General features: G+C 38.5%; 1 pseudogene; it reads right to left on the reverse strand.

Moving 5' to 3' along the window:
- Positions 1–9,178: 9,178 nt before the first annotated feature.
- LOC128520760 (breast cancer anti-estrogen resistance protein 1-like) lies at positions 9,179–19,748 on the reverse strand (annotated as a pseudogene).
- Between the last annotated feature and the right edge of the window lie 588 nt (positions 19,749–20,336).

The following is a 20,336-nucleotide window of genomic DNA, read 5'->3' on the forward strand; positions in this document are numbered from 1 at the left end:
ATCTGCCAGCGCGTGAAGAAGTGTGGCGGTTTGTTAAACCACGGACTGGAGCACTTGTAAGAGAAAAGTTCGTTTACTTTGAATTATAAAAACTTTAAGATACAGGCACCTGCTTGTGACCAAGGCTATTTTACCGTCGTAATAATAATGCCGAGGGGTGATGTGACTCGGTATAAGTTAACTGTTAAAGGTTAAAAAAAAAACGAACCGGTTTTGTTAGTTTGATAAAATGATTACGTGTCAGTTTTGCAGCAAAATATTAGAGACGTTGAGGGGTTATGTGTTGCACTGTAGAGTTCACCGTAACGAACCCCATTGTTTTTTCAAGTGTGTTAGTGCTGACTGTAAGCGGACATTTTGTACTTACGCAGGTTTTAAAGCGCATTTTTATCGGCACCACAACCAGTCATCTGTTACTGCTAGAGCTGTTGTTGCCAATTTTAAATGTGCCATTTCGTTGTGTGACCGCAGTTTTCACACAGCAAAAGAATTAATATGTCACTTAAAAGACCATATAGTGGAGGGGCGACCCGTGGCGTGTCCAGTAACAGGTTGTAAAAATACGTTCACAGTTAAATCATCATTTACTGCTCATATGTCCAGGAAACATAGAGCATCTTCTGATTATTGCATAAGTGACATCTACAGGGCAAGTGTTTCTCAGTCATTCACCATCATTGCATGTGAAGATGTTTCCCTAAACTCAAATGATGCAACCACACCTGAATCCATTGAAATGCCACATAATTATGAGGAGTCATTTCTTAGGAATGTGTCTATTGTACCTAAAATTACAAGGGCAGATGCTACTTCCAGCTTCAACTGTACAGACAATTGTTGAAGAGATGCAAAATGTGCATGAGTTGGGACAGGATTACACTTTAAGTAAACTGTGTTCACTTTTAAAAAATGAAATGTGTTTAACAGATGAAGTTGTTAGTAAAGTTTGTGATTGTTTAAAAAATTCAGATCTGTTCTCTTTCTGTCATCAGGGTCCCCTCAGAACAACATATTCAAGAGCTCAAACATTCAAACAACTGTTCCAGTACACACAGCCTAGGAAGGTAATATTAGGCAATGATGAAAACATGACTCAGAGGTTTGCATATTACATACCTGTGATACAAACATTGCGTAGCTTATTACAATCAGAATTATGGAAGTATTCAGCATCACAACCATCTTGTAAGACAGAGTCAGATGATTTCAGTGATGTAAGTGATGGCAAAAACTTTAAGTCCAGCCAGTTCTTCCTTGAAAATCCAGAATGCCTTAAACTAATTCTTTACCAGGATTCTTTTGAAATTGTCAATCCCCTTGGCTCTGCCAAAAAAAAGCACAAAGTAGTTGCAGTCTATCTTTCTGTGGCTAATTTACCAGCTCATGTGCGGTCCAATACTGATCACATGTCCCTTGTCTTGTTGTGTGGAGAGAATGACCTAAAACAATTTGGAAGTGCTAAGGTTTTCTCAGAGTTGTTAGTGGATTTAAAAGATTTGGAGGAAAATGGAATAGTTGCAGATGGTAAAATGATCAAAGGTGCTCTGTATTGTATCACTGGTGATAATTTGGGTTCACACACCATTGGTGGGTTCACTGAAAATTTCAGTCATGCTCAGTACTTTTGCAGGTACTGTGAAGTCACGCGAAGTGAGTTTTTGAGTGAAGACCCAAGTGTTTGTGGTCCACAGCGCACCCCTGAAAGTTACGATTCTGCTGTCATACGATTCTACATCAAATGTATCAGGCATATCTTTTAGCTGGGTCTGGATGCAGTCAACTTCTACAGGTCAAAGACAGTTGCACTTTTTACCCAAGTCTTTACAGTGAGCCAATTAAACATGCACTGAAAGAGTTTCACTTTTCAGAGATGGATACTAGTGTATCCACAGACATCACATATAAAGGTACGTCTTATAAAAAGGGCCATTTCCTTGTGTCAAAAAATGATGAGTCCATTGAGTTTGGCGAACTTATCATTATTTTAATTCAAAATGATGTAGCTGTGTTTTTTGTGATGGAAATACATGAAGCTGACTATCATTCTGAATATCATCTGTACTCTGTGACAAAACAGAGTACCTGGTTGCAGTGTCTTAATATTAACGACTTGGTAGATTTTTATCCGTTACCATCATACATTGTTAATGGGCACCAAGTCATTCCTTTGAAACACAGTGTGCTGTCAAAGTAAAGAGGTCTTGGCCACAGTCGTAGAGAAACGATACCAAAAATCGTGTGCTCAGTAAAAAAACACAGTTTAAACAGGGTCAGTTTACCTGAAAATGAAAGTTCGGTCATTACTTATCCTCATGTCATTCTAAACCCGTAGGACATTTGTTAATTTTTTTTTTTTTTTTTTTTTTGAGAAACAAATTAATATATATATATTTTTTAATGGAATTTGAGAGCTCTCTGACCCTCCGTAGACAGCAACACCACTGAAATGTTCCCAGGTAAAGAAATGTAATAAGGACTTTGGTAAAATAGTCCATGTGACATCAGGGTTTGAACTGTAATTTTACAAAGCTACAGGAATACATTTTGTGTTCAAAGAAAACAAATATTCAATATCCTTATTTAACAATTCTTCATACAAACAACGTGCATGCTCTTTCCAAAATGGCGGGGTACTTAAGCAGACGGGGTCAGGAGGAGAAACATTGTTGAAGTATAAAAATCCTAACTTACTTTAAAAATTAAAATGTATTTCTTTATACCCAAAAAGTACTCTCGTAGCTTTGTCACATGGACTATACCAATGTCCTTGCTACGTTTCTGGACCTGGGAACATTTCAGTTGCATTGCAGTCTACAAAGGGTTTAGAGAGCTCTTGGACTTCATCAAGAATATTTTAATTTGTGTTCCAAAGATAAACGAAAGTCTTAAGGGTTTGGAATGACATGGCGGTGAGTAATCAATGACAGTTTTTATTTTGGGGTGAACCTTTAAAGTAACAGCAGGGTTTTACATTTAAATGTACAGAAATACATTCTTACACATTATATAATTAAAAGTAGAAAGTCCTTAGTAGAAAGACTGACTTGGAAACAACATTTCTACGCACCGCCATCACTGAGGTGTTGCCTGATCTTCCAGAGGTGACAAAAAATATTTTAGAAGAGACTTTACAGTCTCTTGGTGTGGAGACATATGATGATTTTCAGTTTATTGAAGAATCTGATTTGCTGTCAGCATTGAGGCCAGTTCAAGCCCGAAAAGTCCTTGCTGCTTGGAAACTAATATGTAAGTAATTTATTGCAGAACAGAATGCTACCAATTTTCCAAGTGGCAGGCCTAAAAAGGTCATAAATATAAAAACATTTAAATTGTGTTATTGACCATTCTTTTTGTATGTGTTTTGCAGGCCAGGCTCCAGAAACAAGCAGTTCATCTGTTGGTGCCTCTCCAGAACCCCCCCCAACCTTGTGGCATCGTTCACCCAGTGGTTCGCAGTCATCCTGTTCCAGCAGCTCTCAAAGCCCTGATATAGACTGGGTGGAGACCTTTCTGATACCATGGGCTAAGCTCCCAGAGGAGCTTATGCAGGTTTTGGAGAGGGGAAAACGACCAAGTCCACGAATGAAAAGAGAAATGGTCCGAATTGTGGTGAATGAGATGATGCGAAAATGTTCTTGCCCAAGTAAAAGGAATTCTACTGAAGTTGCCAAAAAGATGGTGGCAAAATATCCTAAATCTTTGCAAGACATAATAGAAGGAGATGTTGTTGGGCCAGGGTACCATTCTTTAGTTAAGCAATTGCAATATAGGATTGAAAATGTGAAGCGATCTACCATACCCAAAATAAGAAAAAGAAAGCATTGCACTGATGACTCTGACACTGAGGAAATTCCTCCTGAACAGAAAGCAGCAATTCAAGATACCTATGGGTGCATTAACTGGGATGTAAAATTCTTGCCACTTGAAGAGACTCCTGAAAGCCAACGTGAAAAGAAAGACAAACTGAAGATTATGTCTCAGCAAACCAATGCAAATCTAGAGGAGGTCAAACATCTAATGAAGTTGACTTTCTACACACAGCGTAAAGAAGTCAACCAGGGAAAAAAAAATAAAATGCCTTCTGGAGGACTGGCCATTTTGGTTCAATGAACTTGGCATGGCAGTTCACTTCAAGGAACTTACCGGAATTGGTCTTAAAGAAACTTTCACACGCAATCTGGAACTGAAGGGGAAACGACTCTTGAACTACTTCAGTACTGTTGGTGTGAGCAAGAAGAAAAAATTCCTGCAGGCTGTAACAAAGTGTAAAGTGATGAAGGAACAGCTGAGTGGTTGCTCTGAAGACGTAAAGGAGATGTTGCTGCTTTTGCTATCCTACTTTAATGAGAGGGAAGACGCAATGTTCTATTATGTGGAGGACACATGCCTGGCAAAGGAAGTATTGATGGATAAAGTTAACCTGACTCCCACCCTTGTTGTGTGTGGTAAGTTAATGTTTTTTTTTTCCCCCTTTCTTGGTTTTTCAGTTCCTTTTGTCAAATATTTGGCACAGATTTTTTAAATAGTTTTGTTACCATTAATTAAATTAGCAAATGTAATATAAAAACAATTAAAAAATATTGCAGAAGTATATTGTTAGATGTATGTTCATGTTAACTAATGGTAACAAATGAAACCTTACTGTAAATTGTTGATTTATACTAATTAATACTGTTATATTATTATTATTGAATATAAAATTTAACTTCATTGTTTTTTCTTTCTTCTTAGGTGCATCCTGTTTTTCTTCGAAGCGATTCATGCTGTGTGTGGATCGAAATGTTGTGCATGACAACATTCCCTCCTTCATTTCTGCCGTGTGCATGATGTTTGGGAGCTATTATTGCTTCAACATCCATTACCCATCAGAGCTGGCATCGACCCTGGAGTTTTTGCAAAGGTATGTGTTTTTGGGTGGCTTTTATACAACATTTAAACTGAAATAAATCTAAAGTAGCTGATTTAGTGACTTGGGGTTAATATATAGAACAAAAGCAGAATTTATTTACTAAAGTGAAAATCCAAAAAAGAAGGCATTTCAATAAATGATAAATTTTTCATGGTCATTAAATTAAAATCACTGAACTTAAACATAGTAGCATGATTAAAAAATGCTTAAGTAGGGTTTTGCATATAAAGTACATGCATATATATATATGTATCCATGTACAGTATTTGTGTGTGTTATTTTTTTATTTTTTGCTCTACTGATTTAATAAATAACTTCTTGTGGAACACTGTAGTTAGGACTACTTCTCTCTGTTCATGTACATGATGAACCATGATGTCTGGATTCAGGAAGACAAACATTTTAGGGGGATGGATTCATGGTTTACTCGCCTATTAAATATTTAATATTTGTTCATTTAATACAAAATGTAATTATAAACTGCTTGAATGAAAAAAAAAAAAAAAAAGAAAAGCTTTTGCTTTTAATTAAGCTTTTTTCATCAATACAGTTGTATTCTTATTTTCCCGAGGTGTTTCTTCTCCATCAACCCAGAGAAGGGCACCAAAGTGGAGAAGACAAACACAGCTCGTCTTCACGTAAAAATCCAAGAGTCCTTACTTTGATTCAGGATCTTTCAGATCATGAGTGGCGTGATGTCTAAATATCGACTAAAGTTAGTAAGATTTTGGACATTTCTTGAATGATGTGCCATACTCTGCGTTTGAAGGTTTGTTCCAACTGCTATGCTCAGCAGATGTTACTGTAAGTTACAGCGTATTTATGTTGTCGTTGCTTTTAATATAGCTTTTTTTTTTTGCATTGATGTATCTCGGGTACGTGTTATACTAAATTCAAGGAAATACTGCTTTTACTATTATTTATAAACAAAAAAAACTCAATTGTTCAACCATTTTAAGAGAGAAGTCCCTCCATAATTTTTTTTTTATTTACAGGGAGATTTTCATTAATCTGTCACATGCTCTTTTTTTTTTTTTTTGTCTGTAAAGAAAGTACACGGTACATACTCAATTTGTGTTGAAAACTGTTTTTTTTTGTTTACTTGTTTGAAAGGTAAATAAATGCTTCAAAGGGCAAATTATTGGATTTCTGTCTTTCTGTGCAGTAGCTCTTAATGCATATCTCACTTAGCATTTCAGGATTTTGAGGATTGTGTACATTCGTTCATATTTTTCACATTTCTGGTTAAAGTCTATAGGGTGGTGCAGTTTATATGAAGCTCAGATGAATGTTTAATCTGCCTGTTTAAAAGCAGTTTCTGTTTTCAGTTAAATTTTAGTTATTATTTATTTGCAATGAAATTGGATGATTATCTACACTAAGAAACAACCGTATACTGCTGATATTGAAAAAATCTATTAATATTAAAATTTGTTTTGTGAATCACATTTTATACTAAAATTTACAGGTTTAAACTGTCAAGTTTACATTTAAAATGTGTTTTTACAGAATTATCCTGGCAACCACAGCTGCCAGATTTTTACTGTAAAATCAACAAGATTTTCTTGTTTAAATGGCACCATTTCTAACGGTTAATTACCGTAATTTTACAGGATGTTTTTTTTTTTTTTTTTACATAAATATTCTGTAAATTACACTGCAATAAATTGTAAAGCTGTCTACAATTTTTTTTTTTTTTTTACAGAATTATTCTGGCAACCACAGCTGCCAGTTTTTTTTTGTAAAAACGGAATTTTTTTTACAGTGTATATATATATATATATATGTTGAAAAAGCGCTGTTGTTCTTCTTCGGAAAGTCGGAAAGTTCAGATGTTTCTTTTTGATGCTAAAACTTCCTGTTATACTCTCTGCGCAATGTGCTCGGGCTTCGTCGGAAGAACGAACTCCAAACTGTAATGGTGTGTCGAGATAGAGAGCATGGTAGCTGATGGTGTAAACTCTTTGAATTAGCGCCCTTGGAGAAGCGGAATAGGGTATGAAGAAAAATGTGTGGAGTTTGTATTATCAAAAAGAGATTTTGAGAGAATGTCAATACTTAATTTGTTTATGGATTTATTGCACATTTTATTAATATAAAAGCATATTCTTTCTGTGAACATTTATAATATATTGTATTTCAACTAAAAAAAAGCATTTGATATTTCATTTGTCATAAAGGCTTAAAAACATATTTCATATTTCATATTGGTCATCTGTTAAAATTATTTGTATTGTTTGGAAACATGATTCATAATGTGAACATAATGTATGTGCAATTTATTTGTGAAGCTACATAAAAGTATTTGTATTTCTTTTGTAGTTTTCACTGTGTTCATGTTGCATGGTGCTCGTTGAGAAGAAGAAATTAAATGACACCCGTTTGAGACTCTCTGTGTCTTGATATCCGAGGGGCCGCTACAGTCTCTAATCTTAGTAAATACAAATTATTATTTTGGTTTTTTAGGAGTGAGTTATGATTGACACACACACACACACACACACACACACACACACACACACAATTCCTTCAGAGAAATGGAAACTGTGTGTATGTGTGTGAAAAAGTACAAGATTTTTTAAGTTACTGAATTTCTCTCTCTTACTCACTCACACACACACACACATCCTGTAATGAGGTTTGATTCTGATTGTAAGTGCTGAAATCAAATAATGATAGCGTTATTAATTGTATTGATGGTATTATTAATGTAAACACACTCCATTACAGACTCGACATGTTTCAACTCTTTATAGAGTTAATGTTTATTTTCTCTAATCATATTTAACACAAATTATTATTTTGGTTTTAGAAGTAAGTGATGGTTATAGCCAGCTGTAAAGAACACAGTTTAAAATGTTATAAACTATAAATCAGATGTTTATTCAGTAACATCAGTGATGATCAGTGGGTTATTGTCCCAAGTCCTGAAGTATGGATAGAGGTTCTCATTAAAAGACTGACCAGTGTAAGAGTAGATATGAGATCTGGACTCCACATCATAAAAGGAGACCAGACCCTCCTCATAATCAACAAACACCCCCACCTTATGTCTCAGTGTGAGGGGGACAAGAGGATCAGCATTAGCACAGTACTGATTCCCCCACAGTTCCACAGTCCAGACTCCATACTGAGGTCTCCATATAATCCCCTTCTTCCTGTTAACGCTTTCTCTCATCACTCCTAATATCCACTGGGTGTTCCCTTTGACCTGAACCTCATAATAAAATTTCCCTGAGGAGAAACTCTGCTTTCCCACAACACAGTAATCTTTAGTAAACCTCTCTGGTGTATCAGTGAGATTCTTCTGTTCAGTGAGACTTGTTTTCCATCAGCAGAAACTCTGAGTTGAGGATGAGCTGTATCAGGATCCAGAGTCACATCCACTGAAAGAAACACACACACACACACACACACAGCAAATAATTTGTGTTTATGTGGAAATTGTTTTTTTTTAGTTATTGAACTTGCACACACGAAACAATCTCTTGAATCTCTCAAGATTCAAGATTGTGTAAGAGAGAAAGAGAGAGAGAGAGAGAGAGTGTGTGTGTGTGTGTGAAACAATCCTTTATTTTACGAATTTAATTGTATAAAATGAGGTCAGTATTTTTTTATGATTAAGTAATAAGAAATAAAATAAATAAGCAAATAAATTAATATTTTAAAGACATTGGAGTTAAGTTTGTTAAACAAATTGTCACGGTTGAACACCAGAGGGCGCCATGCTCCTGGACTCCATTTTGTGTTCTTTTGTGTTTTTCTTTAGTTTGAACTTCATTTCCCAGAGTGCACCTCGGTCAGGTGATGGACGCGCACCTGAACCAAGGTAGCTAATTAAGTTTGGTATAAATAGTCTTTTGTTCTGTTGTTTTTTGTCTGGCATCTGTTGAGTTAAGTGGGTGTTGATTATAGTTCTTGGTGTCCATTGCGCCATGGTGTGTCTAACCTCCCGTTCAGTGTTTCTTGTTTAAGACGTTAACACAAGATCTGTACAGAACCTGACCAGACACAGTCTCAAAGTTCATCTCCCCCTCACCCCTACACTCCAGGAGTGGGCTGCTGTACCCGTCTAGGTCTGGAGTGATGATCAGCTGTGGAAAGTGTTCCTCTTCTGGTTTGGCATCTTCTGTAGTCCATCAGCTCAACTCGTTCTTCTGAAATTATGGTGGACCTCCAGTGATGCAGGAGTTCAAACATAATGTCAGAGGTGAGGTCTGGTCATGGTGAATGATCTGCTCCATTAACTTTGTCAGTCTTAGTTTGTAGTCAGTGGACAGTAGTGACACCGGGCACCAGTTCCTCCGGTGTGTCAGGTCTCCCTTTCTTGGCAGTAGGGTCATGACGGCTCTCCTGCAGCTCACTGGGAGCTTACCCCCATTCACACTGTCCTGTAAAACCTCCAACACATCCTGCCCTATTAATGTTCAGAAAGTTTTGTAAAACTCTACAGGGAGACCGTCCATATCTGTGGCAGCTTGCTCTGACAGCTTTGGTAGGTTTTGCCCATGACCACTCACTACTATTCAGCTTTGGCTGTCTGCTTGTGAATTTCAGTGGGCCCTGATACAAGATCCCCCGATTCTAATCGCATGGCATGAATGATTCTTTTCTTTTGCTCAAGACCAAAAAAGAACTTGAAAGGAGCATCCATTTCAGCAATGTATTTAAAGCATGAGCAGACCAGCGCCCCCTGTGCTGCAGTGCCCAGTACTGTAGGTCAATCATTGTGGCTTTTTTTGTTTTTGAGGGTTTTTATGTGCCGTCATTTTCCTGTGGTCTGGGTACTTTCACTATTTCAGGTTCTAGAGCTCTCATAGATGTCTTTTGTGACATTGAGAGTGTACTGTTGACAAAATACTTTAATTTGTACTTTAGTCATGTCCCAGCACTGCTACAGAGAGCCAAAATCAATTTTTTGTGATTTAAGGCTGGTTCATAAACAAGTAAAAGACTCAATAAAATTGCCATCATCTAAAAATGCAGTGTTAAGATGTCAGTAGGCACTCTTAGGTTACATTTTTTACTGTACCATGCTGTGGTCAGAAATGTCTACTGGAACAAGAAAACATTTTGTAAAAAAAAGAAAGTTGAAGTGTAAAGCATTGAAAATGATCTAGTCTCGCCAGGGAGAGTGCGTTGTCCATAGAATGGGCCCATGTGTACCATTTTTGTTTTTTTATTACATTTCTCTATACATCACTAAAGTCATGAGCCTCCGTTATCTCCCACATGTGCTTATGGAAGGCCATGTGAGGTTCTGTGTGATTCCTGTCCAAATTTTCAGTTGTGCAAAAATATCAGCATTGTTACAATCAGCAATTCCATTGTTTAACTTGTCCAAAAACACATTGCTCTCTTCTGCCCTGGTAGGAGTATACACACAAACAAAAACCTCATTGTCATAAAACGTTTTCACTTTAAAAATCCTCCCATTTAAAAACTCCTCTACCGTGTAATAGCTAGGGATAAAATTGCGAGCAAAGAGCATGCTTCTCCCATGCTCGGTCTCAGTGCTCGTGCACCACTCGTATAATTAACATCCGCGCGCGCATGTACTGTTTACTATAACACTGTGACCGTGTGTGCGAGTAAAGCATCTTTCATTTTGTGTGTATGGCTGGTTCCCCTGCACGCTACCGAACAGGGAGTCGATGGCGTCAGCCAGGCAGGAGAGGTGCGACAGGCTTTGGGACGAGTAGAAGGCCAGCAGCTCGGAGTCCTCGAGAGACAGAGAGAGGGGAAGAGGAGAAGAGGGGCTCAACTACAGAGAAAAAAGGAGGCAATAATCACCTATTCACGATTGGCTCAGGAAACTAAAGACAGATTCCACGATTAGTTGTTTGACTATAATTTTCAGTAGCCTGTTAGGATGATGCTGATTAATAATAACAATCATGTTTAGCGATATACACTGTTTTGTACGATTAATACGATTAAATAATAAGTGATATGCAATCCATAATACAGCAATTAAATTGTTAATTATGATGGCGCATGGAATGAATAATCCTCATCTAAACTAAGAGGGGAAAAAGATTCATTGTAAATCATTGACGACAGATCTGGGTTGTGCAAACACAAAACTTCCACTAAAGATATGTTTGTGAATGTCTGTATGTGTTGTTGCTCACTCTCGTTACATTTGTAGAGATGACCTGCGAAGTGCCAGTTTCAGCCTGTGAGTCAGGAGGCGGCTCAGGCTTTCCCTGGATTAGGATACAGAATCAAAGCTCAGTTAATGTAACACAAACTACTCAACTGCAGCATGACAAACAACAGCAAAATCCACTCTATTCCATTAGCAACATACATCATGATCATCTTTTAATCCAGCAGAAATACATCTATAATATGTATTTGGCATAACCCACATGGAAACTTTCTCACCATGTATTGTGATTTAATAAAAAATAATTCAGACTCCTGAAATCCTCTTACTTGTGGGTTCCTGGGGTGACTTTTGTTACCATTATTGACGCACTATGAGTACTAAATAGCTATCATATAGATGGAGCTTAAAATAATGACAATTGACTGATCAAATGCAGTGTACACAGCTTCATGTTTCATATTGAGATGAGAAGAAAAAAAGGAACAATTTAAGGCCTTACAATACCAGCACAAATCAATTTTTATGGCATTTCCAGATTGGAACCAGTTTTAAATAAAATTGCTTTCATGTAGTCTGTAAAACATTAAAAATATATATGTATTTAAACCACATCCAGTGGTGGTCTTAAATTAAATTCCTAAAGATGTGTCTCAGTCTGGATGCTCTACCCACTGACATCAGAGTTCATACTGTTCGTTATGTCACTCGCAATGTGATGCAGAAATTTGAGTTCATGCGATCATGTAGTATGGACATAGATCAATGGTTGAAAAACAGGCAGAAAGGCAATGGACCACGGATAAACAATGAATGATATTGACCTTCGTGTTATCCGTCTGTTGTTATAAATGACCAGTATTTGACGTCACAAATCACACGTGCTACAGTGTATCCACGCCTCTGGCATCTTTACCGCTGCAACCAATGCAGGTAGCCTGCCAACGTGTCAGATTTGAGCTGCAAGTCTGAACAGAGCCAAATCCGATCAGATCACTTTCAAATAACAGTGTGGACAGTCAGTTCCAAAGATTAGATCTGTGAAACATCTTGGATTTGCCTGCAGTCTGAACAAGACATTTTGCTTGTCAAGTATAATGAAAAACACATCATTAGATGTCAAGTAAAAGGCCTTGAAGCTAAGAAAACATCTACTGCTAATGTCACATGGGAAATGATGTCAACACCCGACAATCTCACATAAATTCTTCTGCTTTCACAGATAATTCAAGGGAAAAAGAAATGAAATATAAAACTTATAAAAGTTTTATTTAAAATTTGTATGAATAGCTGTAGGTGTATCTCAGTGTATCACGGTGTCTCGTCAAAAAAAGTGACACAAGACACAGTGTGACGGTTTGTCAAGGAGACAAACTCCAGACTTCACAGTTTGCTCACTGCTTACTTTGTCGAAATTCTGTTAAAAATGCAATTCCATCTATTACCGTTTGTCAATTTTTCCCCTACTTCTTACTTTAGTGGTTAATTTTTGGTTTCCAGCTGCAACTCCCACAAAATTTCTCAACCCCCTCCGGACCCAGACTACAGCAAGCTCTACTTTCTGAGAGTTGCTACTGCTGTAAACATATTACATCGTTACCTCTGCTGTCACTTCTAGCATGACTTTATCATGCACTACTTCTATCAAGCGTACAAAAAAAGAAATATGCCATTAATGACCACAAATCAACAAAACAAAGGTCTATTTCAGGCTAAGGAGAGCCATGCACCGACACAATAGGCAGATTTTTTTTCTTTTGGCTCAGTGTACTGCCTTTCCTTGAAGCCACATTGATTTTCATTTTCATTTTTAATAACATTTTATACTATCCCACTAGGGAAGATGAACAATTAGGGGACTTTTGTTTTTTTTTTATTCATACGAGGACGTGCAAAGTGACTTTTGTACAAAGACATTTTACCACCGGATTGCGTGTTTTAAATGGGTGATTTTATCACATGATATTGTGAAATCATACTATGAAATTTCAAACAATAAAACCCCTATTCAGGACGGAGACAAAACAAGATTTCCATAAATAAGAAAATAGTTAGCAGGAACTATAGTGACAAAGCATTCTGGAATGTGACATGAAAGTGACACAATAAAGCCATGTCCTAACCTGCAGCTTGACGTATCCTACGCTGTCTCCTGCAGGGTACACTGGAGGTGCAGGAGTTAGCCCGATCCCTGCATACTCGTTCCCTCGCTCGTCCTCACTCATCTCTCCAGCAAGGGGAAGTGATGGAGGTGCTGGAGGCAACGGAAATGCAGGAACAGGAGGAGGAGGGAGCGGGCGCTCCTGGATCCAGCTACCCTTGCGAGACCCCATTCCTCCTGACATGGGCTTCACCTCTGCAACCGGCAACGCGGGAAGTGGCCTCCGTGAGAGAGACTCCTGAGAGGGCAGACGCGGTCTTGTTTGGCTCTGCAAAATGGTGGAGGAGTCCTCAAGAGCTCGGCAGACCATTGTGAGCAGACTGTCAGCCAGAGGGGATGCACCACACACCGACAGTGCAGGAAGGAGGTGCAAGACGGGACCATGCCTGCTGAAGAGAAGACCTGTGAGTCTATCGCCAGAGTGACCTGCTTTCCATACTGACAAGATCTCGGCCAGCGATGCGGCCAGGTCCCGTGAAGGTGTGGCGGCGACTGAGGCAGAGCTTAGAGCTGACTGTACGAGAGACGAGAGAGAGCTTTTCCACTGGATGTCACCCGACCCGGTGCTGGATGCAGAAAGACGGCATGCAGGAATGTCCACTGTGAGAGCGGGCATGTCATAAATGCCTCCATCTGCTTCAGAGAAATCCTCGGATGCCAGTTCCGACTTTCCAGGACTTGGAATAGAGTAAACCTCAGCGTTTCCCTTGCTTCCATTGGCATTTTACCAGAGTCTAAAGGCAGACCTGGAAGACTGGGGACACTGTAAACGTCTTCTTCTATGTCTTCGCTTAGTGAAAGTGATGCCGGGACATTGTAGGTCTCCTGCTCAAGGTCTGAGGGTGGATTCAGGGCATGGGTGGGAACATCATAAATCAGGCACATAATAAAGTGTAAAGAAGGAAGTAGAGAGCGAGGGAACAAGAGAAGAAGAGAGAGGATGTTATTCACATGAACTAGAAAATTGCTCTTATTATACCCCCATAGCCATCTGTCAATCATAGGTGCCACTATGTTGAAAACAATCGCCTTTTTCACAAAGTCACTGATTTAAAGCTGAACTTTCCCCATCTTTCTAACACTGGGGGCTGTGTATAAAGGCTAAACTGTGCTCTATTTCTTCACTTTTGTAATTTCCAAACAGACAGCTGGCTCTATGTGCTTTCCCTGCAATGACGCAGGCTCTGAGCAGCCTTGTTGGGAGCTCTTGTGGCTTAATGTTGGCCCTGAATAAGAGCACGTACATGGAGGCTGTACTTTCCACTGCCTTATTAAAGGAAAAAAAAAAAGAATCTCTGGATTAACAGGGTGTGTCATTAAACTTCTGTAAGCAGGAATTACTTATTTATAGATGTAATGATACCTTTGTTAGATATGGATAAAAAGGGGTAACTTTTCAGGCATAACTGTGGTAGCTGCAATCGAGTGTCACACCAGCAAGTCCTCTTAAGACAGACGGGTGTGACCAGCTGAACGAGAGGAAGGCGACAGACAGAAGGGATTAGCTCAGAGCAGTGAAAAACAGGTGTGGCCCTGAAATGGAGGAATGACTCTTTGCTTGTGAGAGAGGCATAACTGCTGTTGGGAAGTGATTATATGAACAATGAACAATTTGAAATGCTGATAAATTAAGAACACTTTACATGGAAACTGCATCATGTCGCACATTTACCTCTGATCCCTGTTCATTGTGTAAAGGGACAGCACGAGGGGTGTTATAGATGCTCTCGCTTTCCTCGGCAGATAGTGCGGGGACTGGCTGCTGCCATCTGTTTGTAGGAGGAGTGTCATACACCTGTACAAAGGAAAAAGAACATGAGGACTAATCCAAGTCTTGTAAAAGCTGAACAGCAAAAACTAGTCACTTATTTAGTCAAACAATTTAGGCCGTTTTCACACAATACACAAGTGATTTGTACCGTGCACAGAAACGATTGCCCCCACTCTACCCAACTGGCCACACTCTTTGATACAGCATATGTGGCAGCATGAACCTACTTGGTTTGTGAGCAGACATTAAACAAACAAAAAAAAGAGAGAACATGAAATTTAGGCTACACGCTGTGCCTAAAATTACTTATATTTTTGTCAAGAGCAACGCTCTCATGTGCTTTCTTACTTTATCAGACATGGCTGTGTAGGTGAGAGAATGAGATTGAGGCATGCTAAATGCACATGCAGAAAGGTAGCACTGGCATCAAAACAGTGATCTACTTTTGTGTTCATCTACGATTGGCTTCCGTATCTAATTCAATCTGTGCCCAAGTATGCTGTATCGTTATTGAGACCACTTTTTGCAGCAGACTTGAAACGATTGTGTTCTCACTAATCAAAATAAACCAGACTTTGAGATCGAATGTTCACATGGGTTCCGAATGTGAAAACACAAATCAACCAGAAATCAATTTCTGATTTCCGATTAACTCTTTTGAACTATCGTTTTTTTAATCACAATTATTTATGCTCAATAGTCAATGTGATTTGATTTTAAACAAGCTTTGGTACAAATAGCTAGCAAACAGCTGGCTAGTTAGTTTGTTTTTTTGGTAACTGTAAGCTTCATATGACTATCAGTAATTAACAGTAATTGACACTGTTTCACTTCAGAAGAAAAAAACAACAACAACCATGCATCTTGGTACACTTCCTAAGCTGCAAGATCTATTATCTAGTTCACCTAAATAAACTCAACCAAACTAAAATTTGTTGATGAATATCAAGACAGCACCAAATAAATATAACAAGGTGAGTCTGGTTTAACAATATTAACAATCACTAGAACAGCAGACGTCCATTGTAATCTACCGATACAAACATCTTCCAGGTAAGTCCTATTTAACTATTAACATTTAAATATAATGTGAAACTGAAACAGCATGGGATAAGTGTAAAACAATATGGTTTCTACCATCATTTTATCATTGTTTTTACCTGATCAACATGTGTTCCATCATCAGAAAGTGTGCACTCCGTCTTTATCATCTTTATGTCCTTCTTCTTCCCACCATCTTTACTTATCTGTCGTTGTTTTCCCCCCTCTTTAGCAGTCTCCGTAGGAGGACCTGCCTGCATAGTGGGTTTTGCAGCTGGTGATGTTGCCTGCCCCTGAGGTAAATCCTTCCGGGTCACACTTCTAACAGGCGGCGCTGGTAAAGGAGGCTTACGTCCAAAATAAGGAGACCCTGGCAGCCCGCATTTCGCAGTCCTCACAAGAAGAGGGGATCCTTTTACGTAAAAAGGGGGAGTGGCACACTGACCCTGTGCTCTGGCAGATGACCTGCTTGTTGGGGGTGTGTTTACATTTTGTCCCAAGGCAACCGATACCACAACAGACCCAGCAGATAGCTTGCGCTCGGCTTGTGGAGTCCTAGTTATGGCTGTCCCTGGTGCACTCGGGGTCTGGTACATTCCTGGAAGTTCCTGACCTGTTTTAACTTGACTGGTTACTCCGTCTTGAAGCACTGGCACTGAAGCCATGTTAACCGGAGTTTGATAAAAATCCTCACCTGGTAAAGCTGCAACGGTTGGCCGAGGAACCAAATAACAGGCATCTGAATGGCCTGTGATGCTTGAATCTCTTGGGCTCAGATAAGCAGCCTCGCTTCCTGTTTCAACGGTAGATCTGGGCACAGCACTGGGTGACAGGTACACTGAATCAGAGGCACCCTGCGATCTGTAAGGTGCCCCTAGTGGTGCTGTTGTGGCAGGAGTCTGATATACTGAACCCGCTTCTCCTGTCCGTCCTCTAAGGGAAGGTGAGCGTGGACGTCCTTCAACTCCTATATCTGCCCATTCTGGCCGTGGCCTAGCACCAGAGCTGGAGTGGGAGCGTGGACGACTACCAGATCCTGATGCCCCTGCAGGACTCTGGTACACCCCTTCAGCTAGGCTTGGAGGAGAGAGATACACTCCGTCCCCATCTTCCAGGCGATGCCCATTAATGTGTCCCTGCTGAACTGGAAAGAGATAAACTGAGTCCACACTGGGGGCACGGGGGGCATCCGGTGCTGTCTGGAGGAGCCGTAAGCGGTTAGCAGGGGCGATGCCTTGGCGCCCGTGGAGGGAGCAGAGCCACCACCCCGGCCCACCATCTTGCTCCTGCTCCAGCACCATCAAGATGTCACCTTTCCGGAAAGCCAGCTCCCCTGGACTCTCAGCCGCATTATCAAATAAGCCTTTGCTAGCACCGTCTGAGAGAAAAATGGAACAAAGAAGGAAAGATAGAATTAGATTGGCACAATTTGTTGTATAGAAATAGACAAAACATAGTCATGGAGAATACTGATACAAATCTAGACATGGAACAGAGTGATAAAAAGCAAAAAGGGGGTGTGGTGTTCACTGTATTTACTACAATTAGGGGGAAAGGAAAGCGATGAAAAAACTACATTGGAAAGACTACAAAAGTAAAATAAAAGTTTAAATTTTAATTAAAGTCGATAAAGTAAGAGAAAATTTATGCAATCACTGAAATAAATCAGAGAAACCTAAAACATCAGTTATTTTATGCAAAGTACAGGAAAAGTTTGAAGAAATTGGCTGCATTAAAAGTTTTAAAAGGAAGACAAGTCTTGGTTGTACATGTGGATACTCAGTGCATATGCAGGGACAGTCAGCCGTGTCACACCACACCAGCATACCAGAAATGCCATTCATAACACAATTTGGCGAAGTAAATCCAATGTGTTCGGATTTAAAAAGTCTTAAGTCAGTTTAGCCAAGCTCACTTTGCAGAGATCCACCTCAGCTAAATACTGCACCGGTTAGACTTGCACAAGTTCTACTGGCAGAACAGGACTAAACCAAGAAGACAAACAGCAAGGCAAGCCAAACATTAGGGCTATTATACAGAATAACACTACAGTTTACACGAGTTCAGCAGATTACACCAACAACTGGCCATGAGATAAAATGACCTTGTTTTTTCTGCTTGCTTGACAAACAGAAACCGACAGAAGCTGGAAAAAGTCTGTTGGAGGTCACACATAAAAAACAATTCTTCCTTTCCATTACTTCTAATTGTAGAAAGTGGCTTCAATTCATTAAGAAGGTGTACAAATTAGGAACAGCTGTTAAGTGTATTCTCGGAGGCTGTTAAATAAATCCGAGCCATTTCTGGAAAAGATATGATGCCTTCATGCATTTTGTGTTAAAACATACTTCTGATTGTACAGATACTAAGGTTTCGCAATCGAACAATCCAGGTGTGTGTCGGGCGACTCTCCATTAGATCTGCAGTATTAGGGTTATGCAGAATAGTTTATGCAAATAGAGTCATGAAGTCAAATAAGCTACTCTGAGATTCCAGGTTGTTAGGGATGACTTTTATTCATCAGCACACTTTACTAGAGCCACTGAAAGATCAGTACTGGCTCGACTGACTGACAACTGGTTACTAAAACTATACATATGGTAAGTGTGACTTTCCTGGCTGCTTTTATTAGAGCACAATAGAGTCGATACGTAGAAGTTTCTCGCTGACTCACTCATCCTTCCTTAAGATGGTGCTGTGTTTCAATGACGTCATTTTTCAATCAATATATTCAGACTTTTCATTCAATATATTCAGAATCCATTTAATATAAATTGAGTTTCATTCAATATATTCAGAATCCATTCAATATATTCAGAATCCATTCAATATATATCGAGTTTCATTCAATATATTCAGACTTTTCATTCAATATATATAGAGTTTTCATTCAATTCTCTCATGAATATTTTCCTAAACGGCTTGCCATAATATATATATATATATATATATATATATATATATATATATATACTGTATATATATATATATATGTGTGTGTTTGTAATTTAATATTTAACAATATACTTCATAATATATTGAATTTGATTAAATATATCTACTGTATTTCATTATAATATGCTTATGTAATATACTTATGGCTTATTAGCTTATGCATGAAACACAAGAGACACATGAGAAATATTATAATATAGTTTTGTTGGAAAATATCAAAAATCTTTAAACAACAGCATACAGTGATGAGCCACAACAAACACCACCTTAGACCAGTCAGTGTCCATACTGACCTCTGTCCATTACAACATAAAAACCAGCAGGTTAACAATATTAAAAAGATTACAGTTTACTATTACCACTAATTTGTAAATCGAGCCCATGCATTAAAATAAATACATAAATGAAATAAACTTAAATGTGCAAACTTATACAATATATATATGAATATATTTTCATTATGTAATAAATTTACAATTTATACAATATAACAGACAAAAAGCAAAATCTGTCAAATCAAGACACTAAATGATACAAAATGTCACACAACCTGAAAAATATATAAAGTGTCACACTGCTTAACTCAAAGTATGGTTTATACAGGAGTTACACAAAGTCCACAGCATTGTGACAATTTTCCAGTGAAAAGAATCAGTCAAAAAGGAGATGATTTTTTTTTTTTTAATTGGTTGCATGCTGTATGTAAGAGCTACAGGAACAGGGCTGGAAAACTTCTCTGACCGGCTACATCAGTCTTCTCTTGTGGTGGACGTCCAACAAGTTTGTCCAAAATCTGCATCTACTGAAGCTGCTTAAAATCTAATGGAACAAAAAAAGTATTAAAACTGACCTGCTGACCTGACTGATGATGTGGTGCTGATGGAGACTCCAGAACATTCTCCTGTTTTTTTGTTTAAATTCTTGTTCTCCTCGAATGCTTCTGAAAAGAACCTAACATGCTAAACCCCAGGTAGCATTTGAATTCCTTTTGAAATTTAAGAACGAACATAAGCTGTGTAATATTCAGCTAAAATATACTACATGTTTTTTTGACCACAGACTCCGTAGTTTTAACTTTTAACATTTTTGTTAATTTATTATTATTATTATTATTATTATTTTACATTTGATAGTTTTTTAACATTCTGACTCTTTGTCAATAATAACTACGCACTTAATTTTAAATTCGGTGCAAAAAGTAAAACCCACCTTCACCGTCTGCTTTGTCTTCTTCTTGGTCTTTTTTTTTTCATCTGATCTGCGGCAGGCAAAGTAGGCAGTGCGCTACCGAAAGGTCTGTATGGAGTGAAATCCCGGACATTTTTTAAGGGATTTGCAATTTGCACTTGCAACTGCGTTTCCCCTATGTGGACGCGTAAAGTGTGAC

The sequence above is a fragment of the Clarias gariepinus genome, chromosome 1 (assembly GCF_024256425.1).
Source record: "Clarias gariepinus isolate MV-2021 ecotype Netherlands chromosome 1, CGAR_prim_01v2, whole genome shotgun sequence".
Lineage (NCBI taxonomy): Eukaryota > Metazoa > Chordata > Actinopteri > Siluriformes > Clariidae > Clarias > Clarias gariepinus.